The sequence below is a fragment of the Aulonocara stuartgranti genome (assembly GCF_965226115.1).
Source record: "Aulonocara stuartgranti genome assembly, chromosome: 23".
NCBI classification, from domain to species: Eukaryota; Metazoa; Chordata; class Actinopteri; order Cichliformes; family Cichlidae; genus Aulonocara; species Aulonocara stuartgranti.
This window is the reverse complement of record NC_138958.1, coordinates 16,396,286-16,408,670: the sequence shown is the minus strand read 5'-3', so window position 1 is coordinate 16,408,670 and position 12,385 is coordinate 16,396,286. Positions and strand designations below refer to the sequence as shown.

The 12,385-nt window shown below is 40.9% G+C and overlaps 1 protein-coding gene across 10 annotated transcripts in view; it reads left to right on the top strand.

Annotated features, from left to right (window-relative positions):
• The window catches only part of naaladl2 (N-acetylated alpha-linked acidic dipeptidase like 2), a 549,411-nt gene that overhangs the window by 203,865 nt on the left and 333,161 nt on the right, over positions 1-12,385 (top strand). For 2 of the 10 annotated variants that reach the window (XM_082524425.1, XM_082524420.1), the window contains exon 2: positions 7,793-7,851. The exons of the other annotated variants lie outside the window; for them this stretch is intronic. The gene's annotated coding sequence lies outside the window, so the exon portion shown is untranslated. The remainder of the gene's footprint in view (positions 1-7,792; positions 7,852-12,385) is intronic. 10 annotated transcript variants of the gene reach the window in all.

Here is a 12,385-nt window from a genome sequence, read left to right as displayed (position 1 = left end):
GTACGTCTTAATTTGTTTCGGAAATCCCTCAGTCAGAACATGGTATATTATATTAAGTGGAAACTAGCGAGCTAACTTCCTGTTAACTTCTAACTAACTTCTAAAATTTCATAAATTCGGTTTTCATGGATGCCTGGATGTTAATGGAAGTTAATTGTGACTCCTGGTAGAACAGCAAAGCTGATCATTTTATTACACATGAAAACATTTACACAGTTTGTATGCTGCTGCGATTGTCTGATTTTGGGACCTGCAGCAGAATTGGGGCCCAGGCATGGCTAATGACATCAGACTTAAAGACCGAATTGGAGAGATACCCAAAACTTTACGAGTGGCCAAATCTACAATATGGTAAACTCTTAAAAGCTCAGCTAAATTAAAATACTTGAAAGACCACTGTTGGGTCTGTGTTTCCACAAACCCCGCTAATTCTAGAGACTTATTCATCATGAAGAAAACAAGACAGTCGATCGATCCATTACTTGCGCAAGGGAGGCCTCTCATCTGTGTCCAGCACGACAAATGACCACAATGGTGGCCTCCTCTCGCTGCCTTTTATTGACAACTTCAAACATACGCACCATGCGCTCAACGGCAGCACATTTACATCAGTCAGACAGCGCACACAGTCATATAAGATACACACACACTTAAGCCAAGCCTACTCATATTAGTAACTATGCATACACAAAGTCAGACTCAGGGAGCATCTCGCCACACATTTTTTCTCTCTCTCCTTCTCTTTATTTATGAACAAGTGACGTATTCTCTCCACCTGTCTAAGCGACGCACACAGCATACATCCCTAGTTATACACAAACATCTATGGGTACACTGAGGTTCATTACATGGAATATAAATGGAGCTGGCTCCAGAGAAAAGAGGTTAAAAATATTTAACCAACTCAAAAAACTACAGGCGGATGTTGTCCTATTACAAGAGACCCACAGACCTCTTAGAGGTTCGAATGAACTTAAAACACCTGAGTTTCCCAATGTGTTCTCAGCTTGTTATAATTCTAGACAAAGGGGAGCAGCAATTTTAATACATAAAAATATTAATTTCACAGTACTCGATACAGTTATAGATCCAGAGGGCAAGGCAAGGCAAGTTTATTTGTATAGCACAATTCAACAACAAGGTGATTCAAAGTGCTTTACAGAGACATTAGAAACAAGAACAAATAAAAAGCATGATTTAAAATTGAATAAAACAAGCAAATAAACTAACTAACTAATTAACAAACAAACAAACAAACAAACAACAGTATATAAAATCAAAACAGATAAAATCAGAACAGTAGATAAAATCAGTAGTTAAATGTAAGTTTTGAAATTTAAGCTTAAAGTGTGGATTTGGTGCTTTATTCAAATGCAGCTGAGAACAGGTGAGTCTTCAACCTGGATTTAAATAAACTGAGTGTTTCAGCTGATCTGAGGGCAGATTCTTAATCATTAAACTATCTATACGTGATAAAAAGCTATGTATTGCAAGTGTATATGGTCCAAATGTTGATGATCCCTCATTCTTTCACGGTTTTTTCAGTGCACTCTCTGAACACTTAGATGGCACACTTGTTCTTGGAGGTGACCTCAACCTTGGACTAAATGAAGACATGGATAGGCTCAATACAGCGGGAACTCAGCGTAATTGGCAGTCCACAAATATAATCAAAATACGCAAAACAAAACTAGAATTAAATGAGATAATTGATAAAAAAACAAAATTCTTAGTACAAAGACTACGCCTACAAAATTATGAACATGGTAATAAATCCGGTCAATTTCTAGCAAACCAGCTAAAAATAAATAAAGAAAAAACAACTATATGTGCTGTTCAAGATTCATCTGGGAACACATTATATGAACCGATACAAATAAACAACATTTTCAGGGATTTCTATAAAACGTTGTATTCACCACAAATAAACCCATCTAAAAAAGAAATTGATCAGTTTTTGGACAACATAACTCTTCCAAAATTATTGGACACTCAAGCAATGGCACTGGATTCACCACTGACACCAGGTGAACTCCAGGAAGCCCTGATAAGTATGCACAATAATAAGGCTCCAGGTCCAGATGGCTTTCCTGCAGAATTCTACAAAGAATTCTGGTCGATTCTAGCACCAGTTTTCTACAGAACGTTGTTGGAAATTAAAGAAAAGGGCAGACTTCCATCAAATATGAATTCTGCAAACATTAATCTCCTGCTAAAACCAGGCAAAGACCCTATATATCCCTCAAGCTATCGTCCAATATCCCTTATAAATGTAGACCTTAAAATAATCTGCAAAGCTCTCTCAAAGAGACTGGAGAAAATAACCCCCCTCTTAATTCATCCTGACCAAACTGGTTTCATAAAAGGTAGGCACTCATCAACAAATACACGTAGATTACTTAATTTGATAGACTACTCATACAGTAAAAACCTAGAAACTACAATATTCTCTTTAGACGCAGAAAAAGCATTTGACAGAGTTAACTGGAAATTTCTATTTGCAACTTTACACAAATTTGGTTTTGGATCCTCTTTCATAAACTGGTTAAAAATATTATATAATTCCCCAACAGCTTGTGTTAGAACAAATGACCAGACATCCTCCAGCTTCTGTCTCTTGAGGGGCACCAGGCAGGGATGCCCACTCTCCCCTTCACTATTTGCAATTTTTATTGAACCACTAGCAGCAGCAATTAGACAGAATTCAGTAATTAAGGGCATAAAATGCAAGAACGTGGAACATAAAATCAGCCTTTATGCGGATGATGTGTTACTCTTTCTCCAAAATTCACAAACCAATATCTCTGGGGTGATTGAATTGATAAACTCTTTTGCAAGAATATCAGATTACTCAATTAACTGGTCAAAATCTACAGTCCTACCGATTAATTGCTCCTTCCATAATTCCTCTTCTACACCACTGCAATCGGGAAATATAAAATATTTAGGTATTAATGTTTCTCCCAAGCTTGCAGATCTAACTAAATTAAACCATATCCCACTTTTAAAGAAGGTAGAAGATGATCTGGCTAGATGGAAATGTCTACCCATATCACTCATGGGAAGGGTTGCCGCTATAAAAATGATGGTCTTACCAAAAATAAATTATTTATTCTCAATGATCCCAACTAAACCGCCACAAGATTGGTTCAGATCTCTAGATTCATGTATGTCCAAATTCCTTTGGAAAAATAAACCCCCACGTATAAGCTTAAAAACACTACAAAAGACCAAGGATAAAGGAGGACTAGAACTGCCTAACTTTCAGCACTACTTCTTAGCCAACAGGCTTCAGTTTATCTCAGGATGGCTAAAACACACCCTCTTAGATGAACCTTGGCTAGATGTAGAACAATCACTCTGCAATAATCTAGAGATCTCAGACCTACCATTTATCAGCTCAAACATCCAACGACATGAATGCTTTAAAAGCATCAACATCAGCTCTTCTCTGACAGCATGGTGGGAGTTTCTAAAATTGACGGCGTCTTCATTAATCCCATGCAAACGTACACCTATCTGGAACAACCCTGACATATTACAAAACAATAATATGATAAACTTTTCAGATTGGAGTGATAAAGGAATCAAATATTTAGAACATATACTAGAAGGAACAGAATTTATTTCATTTGACGGACTAGTTACACAATATGGGATCAACAAGAAAAGATTTTTAGAATATCAACAAATTAAATCCATAGTAAAAAAGAAATTTAAACCGGGTCAAGTTGAACTACAAACACCACCAAGTGTGGTTCAATTTCTTACTCTTAAACCCCCCAAATTACTATCCAAAATATACAGAATGCTTTCTAAAACAGATGAATCAATATCACTTCCTATTGCAAAATGGGAAGCGGATTTATCAGTTAACTTAGACCTAAACTTCTGGTCTCAGATTTGCTTAAAAACCTTTCATCTAATTAGAAATCCCAGTCTTCAATTAATTCAATACAAAATATTACATAGAGTGCACTATACAGGTCATCGGATGTTCAAGATGGGCTTTACGTCTACCAACAACTGCTCACACTGCCAAACCAATTCACCGGACAATTATATCCACGCTCTTTGGTTCTGTCCACCAGTTCAGAAGTTTTGGCGCGAGATATGTGAAGACTTATCGAAGTGTCTGAAATGTAACATTCCAACTTCCCCCTTAGTGTGTTTGTTGGGCAGCTTAGATAATGTCACTTCAGAAAAGAATATCGCCCATATGGTTTTCACTGCCCTATGCATAGCCAAGAAAACAGTCCTCATGAACTGGAAAAATAAAAATAATCTTAATTCTAACCAATATAGAAATTATCTATTAGATTACATTAGTCTTGATACAGCCTCTGCCACCACATCAGATCAATTGCTCTGGGCTCCTTTGATCAGCTCCATCACCTAGTGGGGGTGGGGGGTCATAGTTTGGTCCCGCCTTCACTGTTGTGATTGGTGTGGGGGTAGGGACAGGCTTAGGGCGTCGGGGGGTTCCCCGGAGGCATCTTCCTTGGGGGGCTCAACCCGGGGTAGCGGTCATGTCCGGTTAGGGGCTCTGTTGGCTCTCCGGTGACTGTTTCCTCGCGGCTGCGTGCAGCGGGGCTAGGGGAGGGTCTGTGCTGACGGACGTGGGTTACTGACCTGGTAGCCTGGCTGCCCCTGGGTGGGTCTGGGATGGGCGTGAGGTTCTGGGGGCGCTCCGTCTCTGGGCTGGGACCCGGACCGGGCCTCGGGGGCTTGGGTCCTGGTTGGTGTGTTGCCGGGGTTGTGGGCGGGTGGGTGCATGGGGGCCCAGCCCTGGAGCAGGGTGCCGCCGGTGCGTCGAGCCACCTGGGGGGCTCTTCAACTGGTGGGGGAGATTGTCACATCTTGCAGGAGCTTTCCTCTCCTCAGGAGCTCCCTCTGCAGGAGGGGGAGATACAGGAGAGGTGGAGGAAGATCTCAGCCTGGGTGTTTATTGTCTTATGTAGTCTGGAAGATGAGTGGATGGTGGGGTGGGTGCAGTTTTCTCTGTGGTGGGGTTGGGTGGACTGTCCCGGGCTCTGTGGGGCCGGGCGGCGCTGCTGCACTGGGCCCGGTCTGGATGGGCCTGGGCCCCCTTTCCCTGGCGGGTCGCGGAGTATGGGGGTGCCTACTGGGGTCAGCGGGGGAGCTGGCCCCAGGGAGGGGTCACTTGCCCCTCCCTTCCTTCCCTCCCCATCTCCAGCTGCCTCCCTCTTCCCGCTCCACCACAACCACCCACACATGCAGGGCCTTGGAGTAGGGGTATGTCACCAGGGTGCAGAGGAGGCTACCCCCCCCCCCCCGTCCCCTTCTGGCTGCCTCTGCCTCAATTTTATCCCACAACTTAGACATTCACATTACTCACACTCTCATTACACATACATATAGGATCTTGGGGGTGGGCACGATACACGGAGTCCAAAGTACCATCAGGGTGTACACCCCACCCCTGGCATCATTGCCCACCTCTCAATTTTAAATACACGTAGACATTGAGGGCTAGCAGGAGGGACCATGCGCTTACCTGCTGCTCTCTGGCAGGTAGCTCCAAGCCCTCCTGGGTTTTAAATGCACCTTAGAACACACATGCATCAACATTACAATGAGCGGGTGGAGGGAGGTTTGGAGTCTTCTCTCACCCCCATTCTCTGCGACCTGCTGGAGCAGGGGGGCTAGGACTAGGAGGAGGAGTTGGCCGTCCGACTGCGGTCTGGAGTGTGGAGCCTTCCTGCTGCTGCGGAGTCGGGGCGGTCTGCCTCCCCCCACCGCAGGGAAAAGGGAAACACCACCTGGGTCTGGGTGCAGTTCCCCCCTCCAGGGGCGGGGGCACCTAGACCCGGTTTGTAGAGTACGCTTGGGGAGTGTGATCGTGTGTACAACGTCTCTTTATGTCTGTCTCCACGTTGGTTGAGTGTGGAGTAAGTGCATATGAGAGCATGAGGGTGGGAATGGATGTTTGTATCTGTGTGTGCCTGTATGTCTGTGTCTATATGTCAGGTTGGGTGTCAGGCGCCACCTCTCTGGGGACATCTCAGGCCCTCCAAGGTTTGGAGGCCTATCTCCCCCTACCACCACTTCCCCTGCCAGTGGCGGACCCCCTCAGACATCGGTGCGTTGGTGGTTCTTTGTGTCCGGGGATGGGCGTCCAGGTACACACCGGCTCACTCCTTGGCGGCCGCTTATCGGGGCCTGGAGCCTGGAGCCTGGGGCTCGCTCGGGCCACTTCGGAGGTGGGGTGCCTCGGTCACTCAGGCGCAGCTGGCTGCCGGCGGAGCTCACGGGCTCCCACTGCAACTCCCCCTGGCTTCTGCTCCGCGGCTGCTGAGTGAGCCCTCATCTGGGACTCTCCTCAGCTCTTTCCGGGACAGTGGCGCAGCTGCCCCTCTGTTGGTCTTCCTTGGTCTCTTGTGTTCTGGGGGCCTCTGGATGTCTGGAGTTTTGATCTCCTCCACACCTGCTTCACGCCGTGGAGGACGGGGCTGTGGCCCCCCCACACCCTCTAGCAGATTATTACATGAAGGAACCTTTTAAAAAACAAAAAACAAGCGCGTCCATGCTCACAGGTGTACACACGGGTGATCACACCCACAAACTACACCCTTTTTGGCTCCTACCTCAAAGCACACTGTGTTCTGTTGATCTTATGTGCTGCACAATAATGTTTAACATTTAGTATTTACTGTCATATTCCCATATATCATTGTGATGTTGTTTATTCTATTACTCTTGTTCTCTTCTGCTTGCTTTCTTTTTTCTTTCTCAGCAGGTGATCCAGGTGATTGATATATGCATTTTTTTTTTCTCTGCCCGTTCTGTTGGTTTTTGTCTTTTGCCCTTCTCCCCCGTCCCTCTTCTCAGCTGTTTCTCTTTCCCTCTTTCTTTCTCCCCTTCTTTCCCCCAGTCAAGTCTGTCCCGTATTCAGTAAGTGAAGGGTCGTAAACGCAGGAAGCTTACATCAAAAGAAACAGATCTTTCAGATAGGATGTATCTACAATAAAACCTCCCCCAGTACAGAGTGGTTGGAGAGGTGGTCAGGATCAAAGGAATAGCTTTGATCCTACTGCTTAAACTAAGACTATACAAATTTAAGAAACACAATGGCAACATTCAACAATTAGACTTAACAACCACAAAAGTGAGTGATTACAGAATTCTTTCCTTGGTTCAGAGAAACCCCTTCACAACATCAAGCAAAGAGGTATTATTGTCAGAGTGTATAATGAGGACATGGATTCATGAATGTAAGGGTATATAAATAGGTGAAAAGAACTGGACAGAACACACAGGAAGTGGAAGGCCAGGCAAGGCTTTATCAGGACACATCTAAAAAAGGAAGCCTAGACAGTTCTAGAAAAAAAATCTTGGGATGGATGACATCAACATTAACTTGTCTGACTGACTCACAATAAATGATGACCCAAGTATTACAAGCAATCTTTATATTTAAACATATGTTACTTTTTCCAATAACTTTTGACCACCTTAAAAAAAACCCACATGTATAGCTACTAGAGATGAGCCGGTATTTGTATCTGTATTTGTATTTGTTGAGGAGGGAAAAGTATTTGTATTCGAGTAAAATTCAAAATAGGCATAAAAATCCAATTTTTTTTGCGTTACACTTCTAACAAATGTTATAGTGTAAGTATTCTTTAATTTTATTCATTATAATAATTATGGATATGCAATATTAGTTGATGTTTTTCCATAAATCCAGCAATAAACATGTAACAAAGAATGTCATTGAAAAGAAAATAACATAATAGCCATTGGCTGTTGTTTTTTATGTTCTTGCCAGATGGCTCAGCAGCAGCGGCAACACTCTTCAAATCCATGTGGGGAGTTTCAGCTAAGTTAGTGAGTGACTACACAAGCATTGTTTTAACCTTTTTAACCGAACGTAAACATTATTCTGTAAACAGCCTATTGTCTAAATTACCGAGCTAACAGAGCTACGTAAACAGAGTGAACATGAGAGCTCCCGACTGCAGACGTCAATAATGCAGTGCAATGGAATAATCTCCCGATCTACGCGAAAGTTTTAAACTGCGTCCGGAACCCAGTTAAGGTAAAATAAAATCGATTCAACAAAAATAGTGATGCCGTTCAGTCTTTTTTCACTCAGCTGAGCCTTCTCTGTTGCTGTGTGCAGCAGCGTCAGTCACCTCTTTCACACGTCACTCACTCAGCCGGCCATGCACTGCGGTCTCATAAGGAAACTCTGCTTTTTGATGTAAAGTTTTTCCTTGTTCCCGAATACAAATATTTTTTTAAAGTATTTGTTCGAAATAGCCCTCTGGCTATTAGATTTACAAAAGTTTTAATAGCTTCACTCTAACTAGTCCCTTAGGGATTTTGCGTATTCATACATTTTTAAGACAAAGATGGACTAAAATGTGTCCTATTTAAGTGCTGCCATGTTTTCTCTTGCTGAGCATGGATCCAGTGATGAGCAGCTGAAAATACAGCAGGAACTCTAGAATTCACATGATGTGAGTGTGCTGCTGAAACAAGTGCATTATGTAAGTTGAGTTCAAAAGTCTGTAAATAACAATTCAGAGTATAAAAGGAACGAAAAGTTTAAAAAAAAAGTTTTAAATTAAGGCCTCTGTTTTTATGTACCACAAAATATAGGTTTCTGCTGCTTATATAGTCTCATATAACACTGAAAGCAAGATCAAGTATATGAGCAATAGATCCTTGTCGCTGTTTGTTGTCCAAGTATTTGTTTGAAATAAGTATTCGTAAAAAACACGTTATTTGTGCCTTTCCAAATACCGTATTCAGGTTCGGCTCCACCCCTAATAGGTGGAGCCAAACTCTGGCACATTATGATTTAGGGAGGCATAAAGTGTCCTAAAACCAAAACTATATTGTGTTATGTTTGTTTGACTACCATCTAATTCTTTTTTTTTTTCTGTAAACTTTAAATTGAATTTTCTGATTCATTGCTGACCTCTAGCAACATGCCTACACTGACATAGACCTGTGTGTTATTTTGCCAGAGGGCTATTGTCAGTCTCAAAGTACTTTAAGTGCTGTCTGAAAGGCTCACCTCAGGGCAAAAACATCCCTTTACTACCATAGCTTGTCTTCTATATCAGGCCATGCAAAGCAGACACTCAGCTGTGGTTCTTGGATCTAGCATGCAATGATTCTGTTCACCACATTATCAAACATCCCTTTAGAATATCAGAACTCACACACTGTCGATATTTTACACCTTTACAACAAGTTTAAATATGTATATAACTAAAGAGGCTCCAAATGATACTTGGATGGCAGGTTGCCTACTTTGAGTTCTTTTTTCATCTATAGTTTCGATATAGTCTAGATATGAAAGAACAAAGTAAATTTAAATTGTGATTGTTCCTGATTCCTATTGTCCTGTATCTGCGAGCTTGACTTGAAAATAGTGCACTTATAACATTTTCTTTTCTTCTTTAATAATTCCCACATTTTAAAGATACAGATAAATTTATTTTCTTGCACTCCTAGCTATAAAGGCTTATTTTACTTTCTTTACTGCTGACTGAAGTCCAGAGTGGATGAGAACTCTCAGCAACAGCTAACTGATAGGCTTGATGTGTAATTAATGGTCTGACACGGGCTAATGAAGCTAATGACGCTAACTGCGCTAGCATATGGGAGCCCCATGGGGATCCACACTTGGCACTCTAATTTAGATAAATGACGCCCCAGGTTATACTGGGCTATTTGCATTTAATTTGGTGGAGGCCATAGAAAAAGAGGGGATTAAACAGGGGATGGATGAGAGAGATCACAGAAAAGGTGTTAAGGGTTGGAAAAATGGGGACATGGAGGTGTTTATTCCAGTGAAGGTGCATGTATGTGTATGCTCTTGCCATATAAAGGGACTGAAAGCTGAGTGGGCTAATGGCAGAAACAGTTTTTGCAGTGTGTGGGAGAGAGAAATAGAGAGAGAGGGCAAAAGAGCACACCACTTAGCCACAACAGTGCATAATATTCTGAATGATTGCGTCATGCAACCAAAACGTCTGCGACACATTTGGGTGTGAACACTATACTTTTAGAACTTCAGATTAGGGTCGTGAGGCAGGACCTGCAGATATAAGATGTAGTCTAGCGCAACATCTTTGTTCTCAAGTTAGTCCTTAACTATTTGATGATGGGGAGGTCCAAATTGTGCAGCTGGGAGAGATCGGTGCCATTCATGACAAATTTCGCACAAGTGGTAGTTATCAAAGTCACAAAAACATAAACGCCTAAAACCAAGATTAGCCAGCAGATGACTGCATTGCATTGAAATGATCGGTGTTATCAAAATTTCAGTTTATTTGCTCAACAGATAGAAAGTCTCAAGAATAAAGTCGGGATTATATTTTTGGATTGGATCATTGTAGTATATGAGACATCAAGTGTCAAATCTATGTTGAAACCAAGACATACAATACTTCTTCAAAGAACTTAATTAGATTTACAAAAGTTTTAATAGCTTCACTCTAACTAGTCCCTTGGGGATTTTGCGTATTCACAGTCAGTAATTCATGAAGACACTTCAGATGACTGTCACCAGTTTTACATTTTTAAGACAAAGATGGACTAAAATGTGTCCTATTTAAATGCTGCCGATGTTTTCTCTTGCTGAGCATGGATCCAGTGATGAGCAGCTGAAAATACAGCAGGAACTGTAGAATTCTCATTATGTGAGTGCACTGCTGAAATAAGTGCATTAGGTAAGTTGAGTTCAAAAGTCTGTAAATAACAATTCAGAGTAGAAAGGGAGCAAAAAGTAAAAAAGTTTTAATTAAGGCCTCTGTTTTTATGTACCACAAAATATAGGTTTCTGCTGCTTATATATTCTCATATAACACTGAAAGCAAGATCAAGTATATGAGCAATAGATCCTTGTCACTGTTTGTTGTCCAATGTCAGTCACTGAACTCCTTTTGGTCCCTTTACAACTCATCTGCTGTTCTGTTCTGGTGTTTACAGGCAGTTGATTTCATTTCACTCCTGTAGTGCTCCCCACAGCGATCACAAGTGCCAGATGTTTGTTACATTTAGAACTCTGGAACTGGTAGTGTCTGTGCTCGTCTTTGTATTAGCTTAAAAGAATTAAAGAAGAATCAAGAATTAGTCAGTAGCAGTAAGGGCTCCTTTCTGAGACTCAGCTGAATCCGTTATAGTATAAACTGCTAGGTCCATAAATATTTGAACAACAACACAGTTTTTGCAGTTTTGGACAGCAAAGATATGACTGAATTGGATACCTTTAGCTTTTAGCTTTAATTCAAGGGTTTAACAAACAGTGCAAAGTGTTACAGTTACACATTTGCACTGTGAGTTAGTTTTGTAGCATTTGGATGAATCTCAGCAGAGAGTGTAGTCCTGCATACTTCAGTTTATATCTATTTTCAAGTTAATATATATTTATATTCAGTTTATACTATTGATTTGACTGCTTTTATCAGCAGTCAAATCAATAAACACAAGTGACACAGTTCCAATGGCAGCTATATGTTCCCATATGATTGTTGGGGTTTCTTTCTAATATTGAAAAGTCTTTACCGTACAATATAAAGCACCTTGAGGTAACTTTCATAACTAGGAATGCGCTTTAGATGTTTTGATAAAGGCTCATCTTGACTGTTATTGTGTGCAACCAGTGGTTTGCACCTTGTTGTAAACCTTTAATTACAGTCATGCGAAATGCAGTACTTTTTAAACCAATTAAATTAAAGTTGAAAGTTTTTTTTCCTTCAGTCAGATCTTTTTTTCATATTTAAAATAAATAAATAAATAAATAAATATGTAAATGTCAAAATACTTACTTCCTATCTGTATGTGACTCTAACCTCAGTGGGATGTGGAGTCTAGAGCCATTTACATAATAATCTTTATTCTGATCTTAAGTATAATTTATTTAAAATGTAATTTTCAATTTTCAATCGCATTCTCGACAAGCTTAGTGTTCTATTGCTGTTCCACTCATTACCTAACTGTAATTTGGACAAGGGCTTTACACTAGTCTGTTTTTCGATAGTCTTCTTTCCCAATTTCTATAAAAATACTAACAATTTAACCACACATAAACACATTTCAATGCTGACAAATTTTAGATATTCATAGAATAATATTTATTATTTGCTTCTTTTTTGTTGTTAAATTAAGTCTTTACATTTGTGGTCATCACAAAAAACATAGCGATGGACTGCTGATATCTGAAATGTAAAATGTTATTCAGTGTTTGCCTGCGATACTTTTCCATTAAATATCTGACTGTTCTGTTTTCCAAAATCCACCCACCACGGAACAAGAAAACTTGACCTTCAGCTGTAATGGGCTACATAACCTGTTGACTTGTGGGTAATGCAGTTTTTAATGGACTGGCTTGAACTTTTAGAGT